At 40.7% G+C, this 21564-nt stretch overlaps 1 protein-coding gene across 7 annotated transcripts in view; it reads right to left on the minus strand.

Annotated features, from left to right (window-relative positions):
• Positions 1-3852, minus strand: part of NTNG1 (netrin G1) — a 344911-nt gene extending 341059 nt beyond the window's left edge. For 6 of the 7 annotated variants that reach the window (XM_047727940.1, XM_047727937.1, XM_047727939.1 and 3 more), the window contains exon 1: positions 3399-3852. The gene's annotated coding sequence lies outside the window, so the exon portion shown is untranslated. The other variant, XM_047727934.1, reaches the window with a different exon arrangement.
• Between the last annotated feature and the right edge of the window lie 17712 nt (positions 3853-21564).

The raw sequence follows: 21564 nt of genomic DNA on the forward strand, positions 1-21564 counted from the left end.
AGACAATTACATTCTTAAAAAAAAAAAATGCCAATATCATCAACTGAGAGGAAAATATTGACAGTAAATCCATTAACTCTAGCTCATTCGTTTTATTATATAATCTCACTAGGAGGTGGGGGTGGTAGTAGTAGACTATTTATTCCATAAATACAAGGACACCTGAAATAGACAACTATTGACTCATTCCTCATAGACATTAAGAATTTTATAAATAGGCATGTTTCTGAATGGAGAGGAACAAAAAGAACACTAACTATAATCACATTTCATTGAGTGAAAAGTATAAAGAGATTAAGATATCCCCAAATGCTATCACCTACCAAAATTAGCAGATTCCAACACTGTTGTAGTGAGATTGACTAGACGAGATATTTAAGATACACTGAATGCTTTTTGCATTTATTTATTGTTGTGAAGAGAGCATTTTCTAGTCATCTTAAGTGGGAAACATTTGCTTCTACCCTTTTGTTAACTGTCTCTCAAAATTTAAGGAATTTAACGAGTACTGAAACATCATTGACATATTTTACTCATCCTTGATTGGGTATTATGAGCAACTGCCTATCATGAGATTCTTAATAAAACCAAATAGCACACCTTAGTATTTGAAAGATCTCGGTTTTCACTGAGAGAAGAATGATTAGAGAAATCAGATAGCATATACTTGGCAGGATGTTAGGGGATGGGATAATACATAAAATTATTTCAGAATCAGTTAAGCCTGGAAGAAATCTGGTATTTCATTACCATAGAACAACAAATCTTAACTTCTTATGTAGGCAAGTTCAGACATCCAAGGTTTCAAACACACATTTAAGAAAATCTACACCCACCTGAAGTTTTGAAACAAAACTCTGGATTCTGAAGATAACATTCTTTTTTAAAGTACACTATATCTCTTACTGACCTATAATATCTACACACACACACACACACACACACACACACACTTGTTTTGTTAGCATAATAACTTTCTGATTTGCATGAAATCTTATTTCTTTCCAAGCGACTTTATGTTCTTGTAACTCTAAAACTATCCAAATCTTTATAATACTTAGAAAACATCAAATAAAAGCATAATTGTTTAAAATTTTTTGACATATTACCTGTTTTTTTGGAATAGTAATAGAAGCAGACAAGTAGTTGCGCCAATTGTAAATATACAAAAGGAAACTGCAAAATACATTAGCGTCATCCTAAAAAAGCTAACCTGAATCACTTTAACACACATGCCCTGTGAAAGCTGACAAAACAAAAATCTCAACAGAAAAGCAAAAAAAAGCTTTGTGTGCAAATAAAATAAACTGTTGTCTTACAAAAATTTAAGACAATCGCTCTTAAATTTCACAATAGGAAATATAACCACATTAATAGCCACAGATGGAATTCTGAATGCCCTCATGTTGATCTTTAGTGGTGAAATAGATGTCATTTCATGGCATCCGGAAGAGAAAAGGAAATATATCCCCTACATACATAAGCTGGAACAATAGTAAATGCAAAACACTTGATGCATTTTTTTTTTCCTTTGTGTCCTGATCCACATGCAAATACCCAAATTTTATCTTAATGAAAAACTGAAAGCTGCTTCTCTTCCAAAAGAATCTTGAACAGTTATTGAGCTGCCTTTTCTTTGCCAAAGAGAAAGGGGGGTGGGTGGGTAAGACATTCAAAGTGACAAAATATACTTAATGAAATCTGAGGTTCCTAATTCCCCACAGGTTAGAGATGCTCTCAAGGGCTAGACAAATTACAAAAACCTTGCTCCTTCTCTGAAAAAGTGAATTTCTGGGAAACTTTTTCTAAGGAGATTAACCATTAAGTAAATTCGAATAAATGATTTTGTTGGAGATCTTTCTGGTGAATTTCCCCTCGTTTCTGTAAGACAACTTTTAGTATTTTCAATCATAAAACAGGGCCTTATTTCTAGAGCAAATCTACTGCCAGATACACCATATGTTTAGTGGAATTCTGAATCTTACTCAGAATTTTCCATTCCAAAGATTGACAAACTGTTATGATAACGAGTGGCTCCATTACCATTCCGAGTAGAGAGAAGAATGGAAGAGGAGTGGGGTAACAAAAGCCTCTACTCTCTGGAAATCTATACCTGATGCGATGATGGGAACGCAACCTCCGACTTTTCCAAATAAAGTCGCTTTAAAATCCCCGCTAGGAATTTTCCGGCAAGCCCTGCAAGATGACAACCTCCTAAATGGATGGGGTGGGGGGTGGAGGTCCCCGGGTGAGGTTACTACAATAAACAGCAGAGGGCGCAGTTTCTTTTTTTATCTAACTTTTCCCGGGTATGAATCACTTAATTGGTTATTTTGGGCCCAATAATATTCGGGATTATTTGTATTATATATAGATATCCACAGACCCATAGAGGATAGGAATTCAATGTCTCTAGCCAAATCCATCAACCGATTAAAGTAATGCCAGTAAAGAATCTGAGAAAATATTCCAAAGCTTTCCTACACCAAGTCAGGTCCTCTTTCAATTCTCCCTTCTCCCCAGCTGCACATCATGGGATAGTAATGCTTTAATCTCGCACCAATAACGGAGATTAAAAGAAGGGGACTTCAAAAGCTCTCAGTGTGGCCACCAGCCCCGCAGGGCCAGCAAGAGGGCAAGTTTTTCCCCAAAGCAGAGACAACTGGCAAAAAGGGAAAAAAGAACCCTCCAGTGCGTTGTGTGTGGCCAGGTGTGTGTGGGAGAGGGGGAGCGCGCCGGATGCCTGTGAGTCCGTCCACCGAGGCACCCACCCAGCGCCCAGGCTCCGGATGCAACACAGACACACAGACACACACACACACACACCCCTAACCCGCTCGGGGCGCACACCCAGGAAGACTCGTGTGTGGGTGTCAGAGTGTGCGGGTTGTGTGCGCGCCGCGGCTCCGCGCGCTGCCTCCTCAAGGCGCTTCACAAAGTTCCTCGCCCACCCGGAGCCTCCCTCCCGCCTGTGGATCGCAGAGGGGGGAGGGGGACAGAGGGAGGGACGGAGGGAGGGAGCCGGGGGGAGAGGGGCAAAGACTAGAAGCGCGGGTCGCCGGAGGAGGGGACGCCGGCTGCACTTACCGTGTGGCCCGTTTGCCCTTGCGCCGGCCGGGAGCCGACCGACGGCGCGGGGCGGCGGCCCTGCCCAGCCGGGTGCGCCTCGGGCGGCGGCCGCGGCTGCAGAGCCCGCGAGCAGCGCACGGGCGGGCGGCGGCAGCTCCCGCCGAGCGTCCTCCCGGGCGCGGGAGGAGCGGGAGGGGTGGGGTGTGGACCCGAGCCGCCGCCGCCGCCGCCGCAGCCCCGGGGTCCCGCTCGCGCTCGGCCCGCGGTGGGAGAGGACTCCGCGCACCCGGAGCCCCGCGCCGGCCCGCCACTCCCCGCCGCTTAATTACCTTCGTCGCGGGCCCCTGAGGGGGAGCCTCCTGCGCGTCGCCCCCTCTCGGAGCCCTCGCCGAGAGGGGGAATTCCTTCCCGTTGACGTCCTCTTCCGAAATGCAAAAGATCAGTGACTTTGACAGGTAGATGAGGGGGAGGGAACAGGGGTGGGCGGAGAGGAAAAGAGGATGAGAAAGGTGCCTCTCCCTCCAAAAATATAGTGATATTAATAATGAAATCGCAGGCTTCGGGAGGTCTTGCCAGCCCAGTCCCCCGCTTGCCGGCTCTTCTCCGCGCCTCCTCGCGCCGCTGCCTCTGCCACTTCTCGCCTTAAACTTTTACTGGGGATTTTTTTCCCCCTATTTCTATTTCTCTCTCTCACTCTCTCTCTCTCTCTCTTTAATTTTTTTTTTTTTTTTTTTTAAGCTGCAGGACGATTTCCTGATTCCCGGGGATCAGAACCAGCGGCCGGGCGGTTCTACCTCGCTTGGCACAGCTTTCATTTTATTTCAGATAAAGACGTTGAGCTTAGTCAGAAGGGACATAAATCAGGACAATTAGCATTGGCGCCAAGAAGATCCTCTAGTAACAATTTCGCCCGGGCTTCCTTCGCGCATTCCTCCACTCAAGTCAGAAATGTCACTGCACATAGCGTTGATGGCTGTGAGACGCGACGCACCCGAAGTCCGTTTGATGAAATATACATGGCCCGCGATGCTTCTGGATTGCGGTTCCCGGGCTCCCCGCCCCCGCCCGCGGCGCCCAGCCGGACCGGCTCCGAGTGGCAGCGAGCTCTCGGCAAACTTAGGGGCGCGTGCAAATTAAAGAGTGAGCGCGAGGGCCGGAGGAGGGAGAGAGAAAGGAGCGAGCCGGGGAAGCCGCAGCCCTCGGAGGGGTGGCCTGAACGTTTCACTTAAAAGCAGAGCTTCTTCTGCAACTGCCAGCAAGTGGAAGGATTGCAAACCTTACACTACCTCGAGACCTGGGCGCTCCGAGCGGTCCTAACTCCGTCCCGCTCGCTGCTGCTGCTGCTCCGACCGCTCGCGCCGCCGCTCCACGACCTCCCCGCGCTGAGGCTGAGACCACCTTTCACCTCCCCACCCCCAGCTCGCCCACGGAAGGCCGTTTCCAGTAACTCTTCCTGTACCATCCTCTCGTGCCCCCGCCCGTCCCATCCCTCACTCCTTGTTCTCCTCCCCCAAACCCTGCCGAAGCACATCCCTTGGCCCCTAGCAGTGATCCTAACGGTGTTTTTCAACCAACAATTCCCTGGCCCTGACAGCGGCCCCTAGAGCGCAAAGCCTTGAACCTCATTTATAAATCCATTCTCCTTTGGAAAGTTGAAGTTCAAAAGAGAGCCGTTCCTGTCATGTCTTCTTGCTTTTCCCAAGAAAAACACAAAACCCCGACCCCCAAGACCTCATTCCCCACCAGTGGGGGGCTCAGACTTACCTGAAATCACTCTTAACTACATACTAACGTCAAAAATAAATAAATAAATAAATAAATAAATAAATCCAGACTTAGATAGGGAGAAACTTTAATTAGAAAGAAAGACTATTGCAATACTGAGAGAGCTCTGATCTCGGAAATCTGTAAGCATTTCAAACCAAACAAAAAAGCTTTTATATGGTAAGCAGAATACACAGTGAGGGAAAGTTGGGCAGATGAGAGGAAGTAGACAGAAGGCATGACTGACCTGCGGGGTCTGACAAGAAATGCGTCTCTGTGGTCTCGGATTTGGGGAATAAGCTGACAAGGAAGCATGTTCTGCATTTTAGTACTTGCTCAGATTTTCAGGCAAGCTGACATTCAGAATTGGGTGGGGAGGAGAGAAGCCGGACTCAAGTTTAATCAAGGCAAAGCAGAGGGTAAAAAATGGGCCATTGTGACCACTTAGTCACCAACTACACACCCCACAATGAAAGCACAGAGTAAGAGCAAGGGGTCACTTTTCTGCAATGGCTGGGAGTGGGGGGTGGTGTCAGAAGGGTGTTTGGGGGAGAAGATTGTTGAACTGAGCCTATAACCAGACCCTCTTTGGCTCCCAAGCAGCCAGAAGGAGGCAGGGATTACAGGCATCCAGTCCCTAGACACCACAACGCAGAGAGAGACCCCCGTGAATCCTCCTTCCCTTAACTTTCTCCAGGACAGGAATTTGTGATTTCCTAGCTTTCTCCTCCCCCTTCCCCCACCTCGTTGCTTAAGCACTGACCTTGCAAAAAGAGTTACCTGAAGGGTGAAACTCTCTAAAGTCATGCTTAGATATTTTTCATTCAGTCTGTCTATGCTCCTCTAGGGTTGAAATATACTGATTATATGGAGATGCCTCTCACCACTTCACCTTCCCTCACAGGCTCCCAGAGCCTAGAACTTTCAGGGGACCCTGTAGGACTTAAGAAACCACACCTGGGTGGTCCTCTCACTTCTCAATGGCACCCCACCTCCTTTCTGATGCTGAATACAAGGGCTCTCAGCCTTCCTCTTCCTCTAGTTCTTTTTTGCTCAAGCCAAGAAAACCCCTTCTGAGTTTTCATTCTCAGCTTTGTCTGATCTTTTAGGTCCTTTCTGGGAAAAAGTAAAGAAAAAGGTATCTATGCAGAGATTAAGAAATTCCCTCCTGGGATATATCATGATCTTTGTGATATTGGCTCCCACCCTGGAGAAATGTTGCTTCCAGCTGTCAAAAGTTGTGGAATTAACCTCCTTCCCCTCTTCCTTTACTCTGACCCTTCCTCATTGCCAGCGCTCTTTTGACTATGAGGCAGCCACCAGTACCAAACAAGTCTGATAGGTGAAGGGGACCCTTTTCAGTTAAGTAGCTTCTCTTACTCCAGGAGAGTCTTACTTACTTACTTACTTACTCCAAGAGAGAGTCTTCCAGAGGTTGTTTCCCCCGCCCCCCAATATCTGCTCTGATCTTTTCAGACTCAGTAAATCACCAATAAACATGTGGACCTAAACTTTGGCCAGGAAATCAGAATCACCAGAGGAGACTTTTCAACGTTAAAATTCCTTCCTCTCCAGATCATGATCCCTCCTCTAGTGGGGCTGTGGTGGGAAGACCCTTAACTCCAAAAAAGCACTTTGGGTGGATCTGATATACTCCCTCAAACAGAGAAGCTCTACGTTTATATATTAAATCAGCTTTCCTGAATGTACCTTTGAACATTTGTTTATATAATACAAAGCAATCAGAAATTTACTTTAGATATTTTCTTGGCATCAGAGTTAAGTAAGTTAGGGCATGCTTACTTTAACTACCATCCTTTGCCATATATATATATATATATATATATATATATATATATATTTAACTTCCTTTGGAAAGAATGATTTTTCTGTTTTTATTTAACCTTTCGACTCTACTTTTTTCTCTCTCTCCTTTCAGAAAAGAATTGTTTGATCTTTCAGTTCTCCAGCTTCAGATCTCTGGCAAGTTTCCACGCATTCCTCATTCTTCTTCAACTCAGATTTTCATTTATTTGTAATCCTGTTAGGTCTGTAACTATTGTTCATTTTCCTAGGTTATTAGCTGCTTAGGAACCTTCTTTTTAGAGATTTGGCCAGGCTGTTCAAATACTTGTAATGTCAGTATGCTAAACTGGTAGTGGGGGCATATTTGCAATATATCTGGTCCAAAAAGATATGTGTCTTCTTAGAAATACTGTAAAGTACTGAGGTGCATGGGTGGCTCCACGGGTTAAGCCTCTGCCTTCAGCTCAGGTCATGATCTCAGGGTCTTGGGATTGAGCCCCATGTCAGGCTCTCTGCTCAGCAGGGAACCTGCTTCCCCCTCTCTCTCTGCCTGCCTCCCTGCCTGCTTGTGATCTCTCTCTCTCTTTGTCAAATAAATAAATGAAATCTTAAAAAAAAAAAAAGAAAGAAATACTGTAAAATACTTGACATAAAGTAGTTGTAAGATCAGTGTTCATTACAGGTGTGAATAATGTTTGCCCCCTTCCAGGGTTCAGTTGTACTCTCCTTGGTAACAAGAACAAACTCCCACTATATTCAATTAAGATTTCCATACCTGAAATATCCAAATCAGGCACAAGTTGTTTGACCAGCTGTATACTATGTGATAGATTTTTTTTTTTAAGATTTTATTTTATTTATTTGAGAGACAGAGATCACAAGTAGGCAGAGAGGCAGGCAGAGAGAGGGGGGAAGCAGGCTCCCTGCTGAGCAGAGACCCCCCCCCCCCCATGCAGGGCTCCATCCCAGGACCCTGAGACTATGACCTGAGCAAAAGGCAGAGGCTTGAACCCACTGAGCCACCCAGGCGCCCCCGTGATAGATGTTTTTTGTAACTGCTGCGTGTGTCCCAGTAGAAACATCCTTCCTAGCAGTTGTAAAACCTTTAGCTCTTTCTTGCCTCCACTCTGTGCTCGGGGACATGTTTTATTACAGAGCTATTAGCCGTGTAGTTTTGACAGGTTTTGAAGTTCCTTACCTAACAGGATTTTTTAATGCTTAAATATTTTGACATTTAAACCTCTTACAAGCCCTAACCATCTGGTCTGGGCTCTATCACTAGACTATATTGGCATTTTCCTGCTGTTGTTAGGTGTTCCAAGCACACTTATCTTCAAACTTCAAATTTATAAGCCCAAAATATCCAGTATCAAACATGCCCAACATAGGTATATCAGCAATCTCATTTAGTTTTTCTGAGGACTGATGGTAGACCAAAGAATGTATCGTTCAATAGAAGAAAATGTACATATTTACTGTGCTACTGATTCTAGAATGTGAAGAATAGCAGATGGTATAAGCTATTGATAGTTAATGACTGATGCAGGGAACATGACCTTTGGTATCTGTGTGATTTCTAATATATGGCACTGTGTCAAAGAGCTTGGAAATGATAAAACAAACTGCTTGGTTAAAAATACTATAAAAAATTAAACAAAATGCAGATTTTGGTAGTTTTTTAGGAGAAAGCATTCTAACCTAAACAATGACCTTTTTTAGTCAGATAGTCTGAATTTTTTTCTATTCTGACTTCACGGCACTAGACATGTTTGAGGGAGAATAGTTCTCTTATTTTTGTTTACTTTATCTCACCCATAAGAAATCAGCAGAAATCACTTCTTAATTTTTATGTTTTCAGAGCATGTGACATTAGATGTTTTTATCCAACCAGTAAAATCTGTCAAAATCATGACACCCTGAGCTTTTTAAAAAAACTATTTCAGTGTTTTTTAAAGTCAGAACACATAGTCAATATTTGTTTAGCAGTTTGTCTTTTATCTGAGGCTATAAAAAGAGGCACCCCACTAGCAGGTTTGGGTAATGCTACAGTCTGAACAAACTTAGGGTCCATGAACCTGTATTTCGTTGGATTTAGTTTGTCTACCTAAGATCATAAACTTATTTCTTGAAAAAAGGAGATCTTGCAGTTAATCTCATGTGTTGGCTGGAAAAATTCATCTTAAAATCAACAGCTGTGTAGATTTCTTCAAATGTAATTTTCATATTTTCAGTTATTCTTTAACAACAAAATCGGCATCCTTTTCCAATTGAAGAGGAAAAAATATGGAGGAAGATTGAGTCACACCCTTTGCCTAATTTAGAGATCTTTCCATCAATTCCATCCCAATGGTTCTTCTCTCCAATTCAATAAATATTGATGGAACCCACACCACCTGCCAGGAGCTATATTAGAAGCTGGAGGCAATGCAAAGCTCTCAGGTCAGAATGTACACGATCATGTTGGGAAAGAGAGTTGGGCTAACTGTAATGTACATTTTTAACGTTATCCTAGAGAGTGTTCAGGGGAAATGTAATGGTCAAGTCTGGAGATTCTTTTTGTACCCAAGATGGGACAGAGGGGCACGCAACTCAGCCAGTGACTTCAGCAATTTCTATCAGGCCATTGGCGCAAACTGTAATAGAGTGTCCACTCTGTGCTTTTGCAGCCTCTGCAAGAGGTTCTTCTACTATCCTACCGATGTGGGATAGAACGCAATAACGGCTGAGCCAATGTTCTGTGAGCCACTGCAGTGAAACTATTCACAATGAAAGAGATTTCAAGAATAGAAAAATAGTAGAAATAGAAGAGAAATCTAAGATCCCAGAGTACCATTGGCTTGAGTTATACTCTATCCAGACGTTTCTCCCTGCTTTTTTGGACTCTCTCCTTCTGAGTTTAGTTTGAGGTTTACTGTTCTGAAATAATTACCTTGACGGCTATTTCTATCAGCTCTGTCGGTGGCTCTCATCCTTTAGCTTCTAGGCTGAAGGGAGGCAGTGGATATAAGCTGGTGTTGGCTTCGAGTGAGTAAGATGGATTCCTGCCAAGTGGCCTTTACTTCCCAGTGGGCTGCCATCTCCTTTGGCAAGAAGGCTCCCGCTTCTACAGAAAATGACTAATTCTCTTAAATTCTGCCTCAATTTGTAATGTAGAAGAATGAAATCGAGGTGTTGTGGATTCTCTTCTTACTCCAACGAGCCAGGAAGGAACTCAATTATCAGTTTCCCACACTGTGAAATCCCACAGAAAATCACACAATTGTAAGATTGCTATGATATCATAGAAATTATTTCTTGTTCCCCTCTTGCTACCTTTTCCTTATTCTCAAACATGAGTTTAACACCTCCCATGTGCTAGGGACTACATTAGAAATAATAAGTTGAGCAGTGTTTGGGTAGCTCAGTCGGTTAAGCATCTGCCTTTGGCTGAAGTCATGATCTCGGGGTCCTGGGATCAAGCCCGGATATCAGGATCCCTGCTCAGCAAGGATTCTGCTTCTCCCCTCTGCCCTCCCCCCATGCTCACTCTCTTTCTGTCAAATAAGTAAATCAAATCTCTTTAAAAAAGAAATAATAAGATCAATGCGGCAGTCTCTGTCATAGTTTACAATCTATTAGAGAAAACAAATTTGTAAACAACCAATGTAATATTGTTATAGGAGCTGAGATTCAAACAGGGAGCAGATAAACCCCCAAAAGAAACAATGTATGATTCTCCTTGGAGAATCCTGGAGAAAGTTGGGTAGATGAAGTGGTAAATGACCTACAATACACCTCAAAAGATGAGTAGTGTTCATCCAGTAAAGAAACAGAAAGCCTTCCGACCAGGAAGCAGGGGTGGGGCAAAGTCAGGAGCCCTAATCCAATAAGACATAAACTTGGGCAGTAGTTTGGTGTGGTTGAAGTTCATAGCTCCATACAGATAGCCTTTGAGGTGAATGCTTACAAGCTTTTTACACTGAAAATCTGTAACAAGAATTGAGAACAACAGAGAAAAGCAAATGAAAGGAAGTATCCTATGTTATTTAGGTTGAGACATATGAACATGCCAATAATTTACCATTACTGACTACAGAAATGACAACTTTATGTCTCAGCCTAATAGGATCAAGCACTGCCCACTGAGTTCTCAGTAATCCCTGTGAAGAGAAGAGAATAATCTAAAACAGAAAATAGTTTTTTAAAACTTCTATATTTACTTTTGGAGTATATTATATGCATTCTTTTGGCAAGAGATATACTTTCCTAATGAGGTTTTGTGCTTAGATTGGTTATTAAAATTAGTTGGATTTCCCTGATTAAGCACTGACAGCTGGAGAACGAGGTTGCAGAGCAGACTGGTGACCAGGAAACCCAAGGTTCAACCATTCAGCCAGGGATAAGCCACACATGAATAATGGAGAGTTGAATAATTAGTAATTATAGATACCATTCAAGCCTTAGATGAAAGAACCAGCCCCCAATCATTCTACCAGGGTTTACATTTTGCAATCCTAAATCAGTGTGTTTCAAATTCCTGTGGGAGAGTAACTATTTTCAAAAAGAAAAGAGAAGAAAATAAAACAAGCTAGAAAAGGATGCTAAAATTCAAGAAATTTAGAAATCATTATGCATAATGGAAGGAAAGAGCAACAAACTGCTGTTTACATGAACTAGTACTTCTTTAAATCACAGCAGAATTTAGATTTTTTTTTCTTTTTTGGTGAAGATGGGACAGTTAATCAAGCTTTTTACTATTTATAATTAGAAAGTCAGGAGATGTATTGATGAGGAGGAAAAAATGAATAATCTATCTTTGTTTCTTACCTGCCCACCCCACATATTCCCAGCTGCCTTCTGCATTTTTAAGTCTTAGTTTTCTTGATATTTATGTAAAACAAGACTTAGGAAAACTACCCCTCTTCTCAGCCACTTCCCTGAAATGATATCTGTCCCTACTGGTAGTCTGAAGGTTGAGTTTGCAATGAAGGAAGACAGCTAGACTGTCAGTTTCTGTGTATCATGGTATACATGTCACTGTTAAGATGTTGCAATTATCCTCATATTAAGAATTGATTGACAGACAAGGAGAGCTGAACGCCCATAGTTCATTTAGTCATTGAGAAATAGAGCCCCAGACTTTAGCTCTGAAAATCTGAGACTGATCCAAATGTGTGTTCAGCTTAAAACTATTACATGTATGGATACAGGAAGTGAATTTTTTCAGAAAACCCACTGAGATATTGCATGAGTAGCATTGGACTAGGAGCCAAGAGACCAAAACCTTGTTAAGATACTTTCTTGCTGTGTGAATTGGCATAAGTCACTTAACTTCTCTGGGCCTTAACTAGCTAACCTGTAATATGAGGACGTTGATTTAGATAAACCTGAGGGCGTAGTTATAAAAGTGGGGTTCATGGACTTCCTGCCTTACAATAGCCTCGGAGCTTGCTATAAAGCCGGTTCCTGAATCAGCACCTCCAAAGGTGATTTTTATTTAAGCATATTAAATTTCGAAGAGCGCTAGCCTAAGGTTTCTTCCAGTTTTTGCCTTTTGAGTCTTGCTTTGAGGTTGAGATTAATGTAAATGAAAGCTGAGACAAAAATAAATGCATCCTTCATGTTCTTGGATAATAGAATAAGAATTTTGATTTCTATAATTTATTTACATTTCTATATAAATTTCTATGTGTTAGAATTAAGTGGGATATATGTTTGATTCCCTGAAAGATTTGACAGAATGAAGGCCAAAGACTTTGAAAACATATTTTTAAGAAAGGAAGAAATCAAGCATTTGCTACCTAATACAGTTCATCTGTAACCATGCTCACGGAGGCCCAATTCTGGAACATATGTATTAGCTATAAGCTGCCATAAATCTCTGCTAGAAGTATATTACTCAACTTGTAAACACCAGTTCTTTGAAACCTACCAGAAGATCCAGTCATGAAGTGTTAAAAGCTTTTTTTAAAAAACATTTTATTATGGCTGAGTTTCTTCAAAATCAGTCAGTGATTATCGGACTATTTTTTATCATCAGCAACTAGTAAATATATGCAAAATGCCCTAGTGAATTATTACAATCAGGCTTCCATAAAGGTCAGAACATTTAAAACATCTTAGATTAAAAACTTGTCAAACTATATATAAATATGTGTATACATTATATATAGGCATATATTTTCTGTGTATTTGATTCAAAGTGATTCTGAAATGTAGGAGGATGTATTGGTGAATCCTTCAACATAGGAGTTCAAGTCCTTCAGACAGGGCTTAACAGTTGTATGGACTTTGGTAGCTGGCTTAATCTTTCTTGGCCTCTCTTTCCTCAGCTGAAAAATGGGAATAATGCTGAGTATAAGATTATTGTGAAGAACAAGTGTGTTATTTGGTTAAAAAAACACTTTCTGTAAATATTAACTATTATTTACTTCCCATATTATGGTATTGAATCCTTCTGCTATTAATGTCAGCATAAATTTACTTATTTATTTATTAAGCAAGACTTTTGGGGCCACCTATAATGCTTCTAACCCTGTAGCAAATTATCTGAAAAATAACACAAAAGAAACAGCAGCTGTAATTTCTATGCCTAAGGCACTGAAATTTTACTTGAGGATTTTATAGCAATATCACACAGTGAAGGTTAAAAAGCGAAACACAAATCTTAAAAACTGATTAAAAGTGAATACAATTGGTCTTCAAAGATCAAGGAGTGTTTTATGGAAAGAGGTAGAATAGAAGAAGAACTCTTAACCTTTTAGGGCAAAAAAAGACCTTAAGGGTCTTTTTAAAAAGACCTTTTAGGGTTTGGATAGGTAAATGAGGGACAGAATTTCAGCAGGGGACTCAGCAAGAGCAAAGGCAGCTGAGCCAGGAAAGTCAAGCCATTTTCAGGAAATGGTGGGGAAGCAAATTACTTGCAAGTAAGGCATCATTTGAGGGAATTGTGGGTATATGTTTTGAATCTAGGTGGATGGGTCAAAGGTCAATGCTCCCTGAATCCCCAGTGAAGAGTTTGAAATTTTTCCAGGAGATGTTATACAGCAACTAAGAGTCCTGAGCAGGGGAGAATAATGTGATGGATGTGTATATATATATATATATATATATATATATATATATATATATATAGTATATAATAATATTATATATATATATATAAATTTATCTAGAAATAATATGCATAATGAATCAGAGTAGGGAGATACTAGAAACGGGGAGAGCAACTGAGCAGTTACTGTACAAAGCCAGGCAGACAATAATTTTCTAGTTCTTGAAATAGAAAAGAAAAAAGTAGATATGTGAGGCAAGGGTGAGATTATCAACAGAATTGATTTAAGCTAATCATTTATTTTGAATTAGATCGTGAAAATAATCTGACGGAGCTCTTATGTTTTCATTTTTCTTCAAAAGTTCAGAATGCATCTGCCTTTCCTTCATTCAACCAGATCCGTATTGAATGGGTAACATGGCATTGTTTTAAGAGTTTGGGATTCAACGTTGAGCCACATAAGGATTAGACTCATAAGCCTTATATTTTTGTTTGGGGGACAAGGGATATAAAACCAAACATATTAAGTAGATTACCTACCATCTTTGAAAGAGAAACATATATGGAAACAAGAAAAGGAGAACAGGATATGAGAGCAATATGTTGAGTATGAGTTACAGGGTGAAATCAAGTGGTCAGTAGGGACCTCACAAAGGAGGCATTGAACAAAAACATTTAAGGAGGAAAGAGAATGAGTGCTACAGATAGTTGGAGGGAGAATGTTTCAGGAAGAGGAAGCAACCCGTTTAAAGGCCCTTGGCCTCCCTGGCTTGTTGAAGAGGCCAGCATGACTAGCCATCTGGGATTTTGTTTTTAAAGTCTGACAAATTTGCAGCCAATCATGATGATGCATGTTTTTGCAATTCTTTGAGACTTAACCATATTTGTCCTGTTTTTAATGTGTCCCACAGCCCTTGATACAGCAATTTTGAGCCTTTATGGAAAATTTTATATATATAAAGCATGGAGAACAATCCTTTTCATACTTGATGTCAGCAACCATTATTATTTTTTATTAATATCATTGATTTCTGTATGGATATTTCATTTCTGTAGTTTTCTGAGAAGTTGTTTTGAAACTCCTTTGCCCATTTCTAAATTTGTGCTACCACCGTATTTCAGAAAGGATTATAGGCCACTTAATGCAAGTATATAAAATATGACCCCAAAGAGGAGCAGAAATAGAGGAATAAGAAATAAGGCTTAAAATGTGCAGCATGATGTCTGTAACACCTGAGGTTTTCCTTAAGCTGTCTAGTGGGCAATAAAAAACAGAAAAATCTTAGGGGTGCCTGGGTGCCCCAGTCGATTAAGCATCCAACTATTGATCTTAGCTTGGGTCTTGATCTCAGGGTTCTGAGTTTGGGCTCCTACTTAAAACAACAAAGGCAACAACAAGCCAGAAAAGCCGTATAATTTAATTGATTTTATCTATGAGAGTAAAAAAAAAAACAAAACAAAAAAACTAGATTATACCATAGAAAAATATAACTGTTCTTTTTAATAGGATCAGTCTTGCATTTTTCTTGGAGGTCCTCAAAAGAGAGTAGGTATGATGAAATAACATTTTTTACAACATCCTTGCCGAAGATATGAATAGATAGGAAAAAATGTTTCACGGGAAAGGCAGTTTAATTCAAGAATTCAGTTGATTATGTTGAGCACCGCTGGGAAAGGTGGGGAAAGCACATGAAATAATACTTGTTTCAGCAAAAAAAAGAATCTCATTTTCTCACTTAAGATGTCATGTAACCACATGTTTACAAACTCTACAAATTACATTGCCATCCCTTGTTCCATATTAAGATCCTGAAGTCCAACCAGGGAAACTGGGATGGGATTTCTAGGGGTTTTGGCCAATCTTTATAAGAATGGTGAAGAATAAGAGCCTGGGACATTTTGTCTGATGCTGGTTTCTGAACCTGAGCACCGCAGACGCCAAAAGCACAACATCACAACCAAGGGCAAATTGGAACGCTTGTTTGTCTCAGTCCGGTTTTTCTGAGTGAGTTAAATTTGGGGTTGTGGGGAATACTAAGTACCATTCCTGTGTGTGGCCCCGAAGGAACACACATGAACACTTCAAAATAATCAGAAAATGATTATCAGTAGCTATTGACCTTTGCAAAGCAGCCCTAAGGTAAAGAAAAAAAAAAATCACAAATTAAGATGCCCTACTCACTGATAAGCTCTCAAAAGTTGTTTTGAGGCAGTGGAAAATCTTGTCAGTGGTATTACAGTACTTACATATTTGTCATGATTTCTAATGTTTGCCCCACTCTCATCTCTTAATTATAATTCATGTGTTAGATTTCTGTGAAAATCTCTGCTTGCTGACCATGATGAGGACACAGATGACCACTTGGGTATTGTGAGGTGATACAGAATGAACAAGTGGGAAATTCTGATGAACTTGATTTCAAGGGTGGGGGGAACAGCGGCACATAACGCACAGCTTCCGTGAGCCCTAAGGTGAACGTCGGTTATCTCAGATGGCTCCCTGGCTGATCTTCTCAAGGATGAGTTATCTGAAATAACGCATAGCATAGCGTATGGAGATCTTCACACCTTTGACAACTACCATGAGTTGTGATTTGTGGTACCACAACAGACCAGTAAAGGGCAACAACAGCCAACTGTTTTGTAACACTAAACGATGAAGCTTAATTGTTATCTCAAGTTATAAATAAAAGACTGACTTTGTTATATGTAAAAGTATTTACTGCAAATTAATTTTATTATGCTAGTAGTTCTGATAGCTAGTTTTAAACAATATAATCTTAACCCAAAACAGAATGTGTAATTAATTCGACCATTCGTCCTTTCACAATCAGTTTGTTCTTACAGGACTCAGGGAAAGAAAGTAGAAATGGAAGATATTTCTGCAAGCTAGGCTGGGAACACCTAACAAACGAAATATTTACTCACCCTCTCGTCTGCTTTGCAGAAGCATATTATCAAATAGCGTAAGCATCCAAAAACTGTATTGATCTGAAATTGAAAATAAAAGAGTAATCACATTCAATGAAACATCAGTTGATATAGTTCTAAATTCAATAAGTTTATTTTCAGATACCAGTTCAGATCATGACTTGCACTCACATTCTTTAGCCACAGATTAATAAAGTGTACAAGAAAAGGGAAAACAATCTTGCAACAAATTTTGCACTTTGCCAGGGCTTTATGATTTAATTAATTTGTCACCACAATATGTTAAAAGGTTGGGGGAGGAAAGGTGTTTATCCTAAGTGATTAAAATGAATCTGGAGGGGGAGGGAGCGGAGGTGAGAGCTTCACACTTGGAGCCACATCTCACTTTAATTTTTTCACTGGTTCTAAGCATGATGTGAGGATTCCTAATGGCTTTAAAAATTCCAGGACAGCCATTATGGATTATGTCTAGCATTTGGGCTTTCTTATAGGAGACATTCTAGTCTTGGGAGTCAGACTCCTTCGTTGTGATCTCCAGCTCTTCTACTGAAGACCTACCTGTGTAATCCTCAAAAGAGGCCTCATCCTCTACGACACTGTTTTTTATGGATGAAAAGGGGATAATTCAAAACTCATAACTGTTACAAAAAAGAGTAAGTTAAATGGCCGATGCAGGTTATAATGTTGTTTTTTAACATAAATATAGAGGCAAATCAAATAGACAATATATTATTTAGCTTTCATTGCTTTAGGTGGTTTAAAGACATGAAACATTTGTAAGTGTAATATTTACACTTATGATGGAACATTTATTTAGTGTAACAAGACACTAAACCTTAAATATTTACTATTGAAAAATAATTATTGCATGTACTTAAAAATTATCATGTCATTTGTGGTATTTGTTTTCTTCTTAAAAAGCGTCATGTAATAATTTTTAAAAGTAAATAACAATCTTATTTATTGGGAAATCTTTGTTGATCCTTATAAATTATTCGTTGTAACGGGTTCCAGGGAAACAAAGCAGAGTCTACTGTCAGAGTTCGCTTGAAAGGACCCATCGCCGTCATCAGTTGGCTCTAGGTCTGCCTAGCCTTATCACATTTTTCTTTCAGTGTGCACATCCAGAGTATGTCCTGCTCAGTAGTAAATGAGCATGTCCTATAAAATTTGCGAAATTTTCACAACTTGAAATGGTCTCTGGCAGAGTAATTTTCAAATTGCCCCATGAAGATCTATCTCTATGGATAAGAGGTTTGAAACAACATAGCAGTTGTCCCCATTACATAGTCTTTCTTTTTGTCCTTGTACTAAAATTGTAGCTGAGGACATTTTCCAGCCTTACTTAAATGGCATGTAAAACTTTCAGGAAATACCCTTACTAGGCAGTAGTAATCTTCCTTTTCCCTTTTCTTTTTTGAATGTGGGTGTGAAGGTCAAAGCTGGAACAACTGTCCCGAAGCATGACATAGAGGCCAGGTGTCGAGGGCTACAGAACAAGAGATGAATGGTCCTGGCTTCCGGACATAACACACCGCCATATGAGCCCCGGACTGCTATGCTCCAGTGACTAGGTGAGATTATGTGGGGTCTCCTTGCAATGGCTAAACTGTATGAAGGAATAGAGCTTCTTGGACATCAACACAGAACATGTATAATTCACAACAGGACAATCACCACTTATCTGGACTACACCAAATCATATTTCAAGCATTGTAACAACAAAACTTTTTAAAAAATAAATAACAATTCATTTAATATTTTATACTTATTTCATTATTTGGATCATCTAACCTACACTAATTTGATTTTTCTTTCCAAATACTCAAGAATTTTTTTTTCTATCCTGTCTCACTTTTTCAAGCTATTTCAATAGCTACATATTTAGTTTCATATATGCTGAAGAATTAAGGGGAAACTTGCATATCTTTCCGTAGGGAACATAGTCTAGACTGTTTGACCAGTGGGTTTCAAAAACATGTTTTCTTATAAAATATCACTAACTACTGGGGCACTTGGGTGGCTCAGTGGGTTAAAGCCTCTGCCTTCGGCTCGGGTCATGATCCCAGGGTCCTGGGATCGAGCCCGAATCGGGCTCTCTGCTCTGCCGAGAGCCTGCTTCCTCCTTCTCTCTCTGCCTGCCTCTCTTCCTACTTGTGATCTCTGTCAAAAAAAAAAAAAAAATCACTAACTACTAAATGCTTCCTGCGATATAGTCTCACTCACTGGCTTGCTATTTTGCCCTTCTGAAGTTAAGGGTAAATTCTGGTTAGTACTGTACCTGCATGGGTTATGGAAAGAGTCTGACCAGCACATCTTCAAACGCAGTGGCCAGTCTCCTTGATTTACGATCAGATTATTATAATCCCAACTACTCAAACTGAAAGCTTCATGTGAGCAGGCTTAGCCAATATGTGTTAAAGTCAACAGCTCTGGGAGGCCGAGAATGCCGTGAAACCAGCTCCAGCTTTGAAGTCAGGTGTTCCTAGCTGTAAATCCTGACATGGACACTTACTACTACCCTATTTCCCCTGGGTTATTTCCTTGGCTTCTCGAGCCTACGTCTGTAAATGGGGGTAATAACGCCGATTTCACAGTCCGGTTGAAAACAGGGCTTCGTTCCTGGTAGGTGTTCAGTAAATGTTAACCCTTTTCCCCTACTAGAATGTTCGGACATAATGACCGTATGTGAGCATGAACATTTTGACCTTTGTTTCTTAGGACCTCCTTTATTTGCCTATTGCTGGTTTGGAGGAATATCGCTGGCTTGGCTCAGCAGCCTCTCCCGTAGCTGGAACCCTCACCTGCTTTGAAAGTTGGAGCTGAATTAGAAGCAAATCCATTGGGAATGGAGAAAGAGCAGCTCTGTATTCTCAGATGTGCTGCAGATGGGCTCTGCTGCTCTCCCCCTCCCTATCTTGCTACCTCTTAGTAGATTTGAGACAAATTTGTCCAGCTGCTTGAGTGTCCGTGAAAAAAGGTGTCTGTGAGGAGCTCAGCCACAGCTCGGCCCAGCTAATGGAAGATGGAATGTGTGTAAGTGGGAGGCCACAGATGTGTATTTGCATTTCCATTCTGCCCCTGGCTGGGGGTGTGTCCCAAGGCCAGAGAAGAGGGGCAAAGAATATACAGTAAATGCTTAGCATCACCTTGCCATGCACTAGACACTTGGTGTCGTTACAAGATTTCATCACACCCTTAAAGGGGTCTGTGATGTAGGCACTCTTACATCCATTCCAGGTGAAGAAACCAAACCCTAAATAACCTACACATAATGATGAAGTCATGAACTGAACCCAGCACCATCTGGCCTTGAGGCCCTGCCTCTTTGCCACTGAATACTGCCCCTTCTACCTAACGGAGCCTCTTTCTTTCCTCCTAAAATCCTGGGGGATGGATGCTCTCTAAAGTTCCTTATATGCTCAAATCCTAGGGCTTCATCCTCTTCACTTTGAATGCAGGAATATAAAACTTACTAAGCTTTTTAAAGACTTAAGAAGTCTCATGCAATAAATGTTCACACTATATTCGCCTCCGTATGGTAGTCCTTTTTCAATGCAGAGCACACAGAATGAGTAAATTCATATAACGGGAGGTAAGGAGTAAAGAATTAGGTACTTATCACTTGTTGTAGACCTCATTTTACAGCAGATTGCTATTTAAAATCTAAATGCCCTTATTTTTTAAAATTCTGATTATACAACAGAACACAAATGAAACAATCCAGACTCCATGCTGTGTTCAAAGAAGAAGGGGTTTCCATAGGTACAATTGAGCCCATCAGGAAACACAGTTACAAACACGTTACAGCTGAAGGAACTGGGGCTACAAAAGATTATGTCGAAAAGCCCCTACATTATTAGCTTAACTCCATTTTAGTCTTCCCGGGTTGGCTGGGCCGTCAACGTAACAATATCTAACACTTAGCTTCCTTCATTTGTCACACACATTTTAAATGTGAAGATGTCAGTCTCACACTGATTTATAGGAAAAAAATAAAGAACTTGCCTTCTTTGGTATCATAATACTTTATTTCTTTTCTCTGGAATAGCAAGGCCAGTTCTGGGGAGATTTTGCAGGGCTCTGCTAAAGCCCTACTCTAATACCCTTCGAGTGGCAAATTCAGTTTTATATTTAATGGATATATCTGCCTTAGTCATAATCGGTAAGCCTCCTCCCGGGTCACCAAGAAATGTTGCGTTTGGTTGGGATTTATTATTTCTATTCATTGCTCTTTGTGTACCTCTTGGAACAATAGGGGGAGGATAATCTTTTCTTTCCTCTTATTATTGTCAAGTCTGCGATTTTGTGAACGATATTCGAATTTGCATTTTACTCTAGTTCATAATATAGTCATATTGCAAGCTGCTTGGAATTAAAGGTATTTAAAAGAGGGACAGAGCCCATTTTCCCAATTATTCAATAAGCCGTAGAAGGCAGATTCCTGATGGAATGGGCATTTAGGTAAAGTGACAGAGGTGTGGAGGTTACGGCTTCTGAGGCAGAAGCTCTATGGAGATGTAACCTGGCCCATTTCACTGCAGTTTCTTTAACTGTACTATTTACGAGATACTCTAGCTGACTCACTTTATGGACCATTTTTTTGCAGATTTAAAATTCACCATTTTGATTCTGCATTCCAGGTTTTATTACCACCGGAACCTCCATGGCACAATGCACGATTTTCATGCACATGAGGTTTCCACTGGTGTCATGTGCAATGTGAAGCTCGGGCAAGGACAAATGACTCAACTCTCCCCTGGAAATGGAATTGCAGGGCCCCTTCCAAATGTTGCAATTAATCAGCCTTACAAATACATTTTGGGTGTGTACTGTGTGCAAGGGTATAAATACTACAGACTGGCTTCTGGGGTTATTTGATTCACCAGCAGCCTACTTCAATTTTCCCTCACCTACTCCCATGTTTTGACCTAATTAAACACTCTTTAACACCTGGTACT

The sequence above is a fragment of the Lutra lutra genome, chromosome 4, assembly GCF_902655055.1.
Source record: "Lutra lutra chromosome 4, mLutLut1.2, whole genome shotgun sequence".
NCBI classification, from domain to species: Eukaryota; Metazoa; Chordata; class Mammalia; order Carnivora; family Mustelidae; genus Lutra; species Lutra lutra.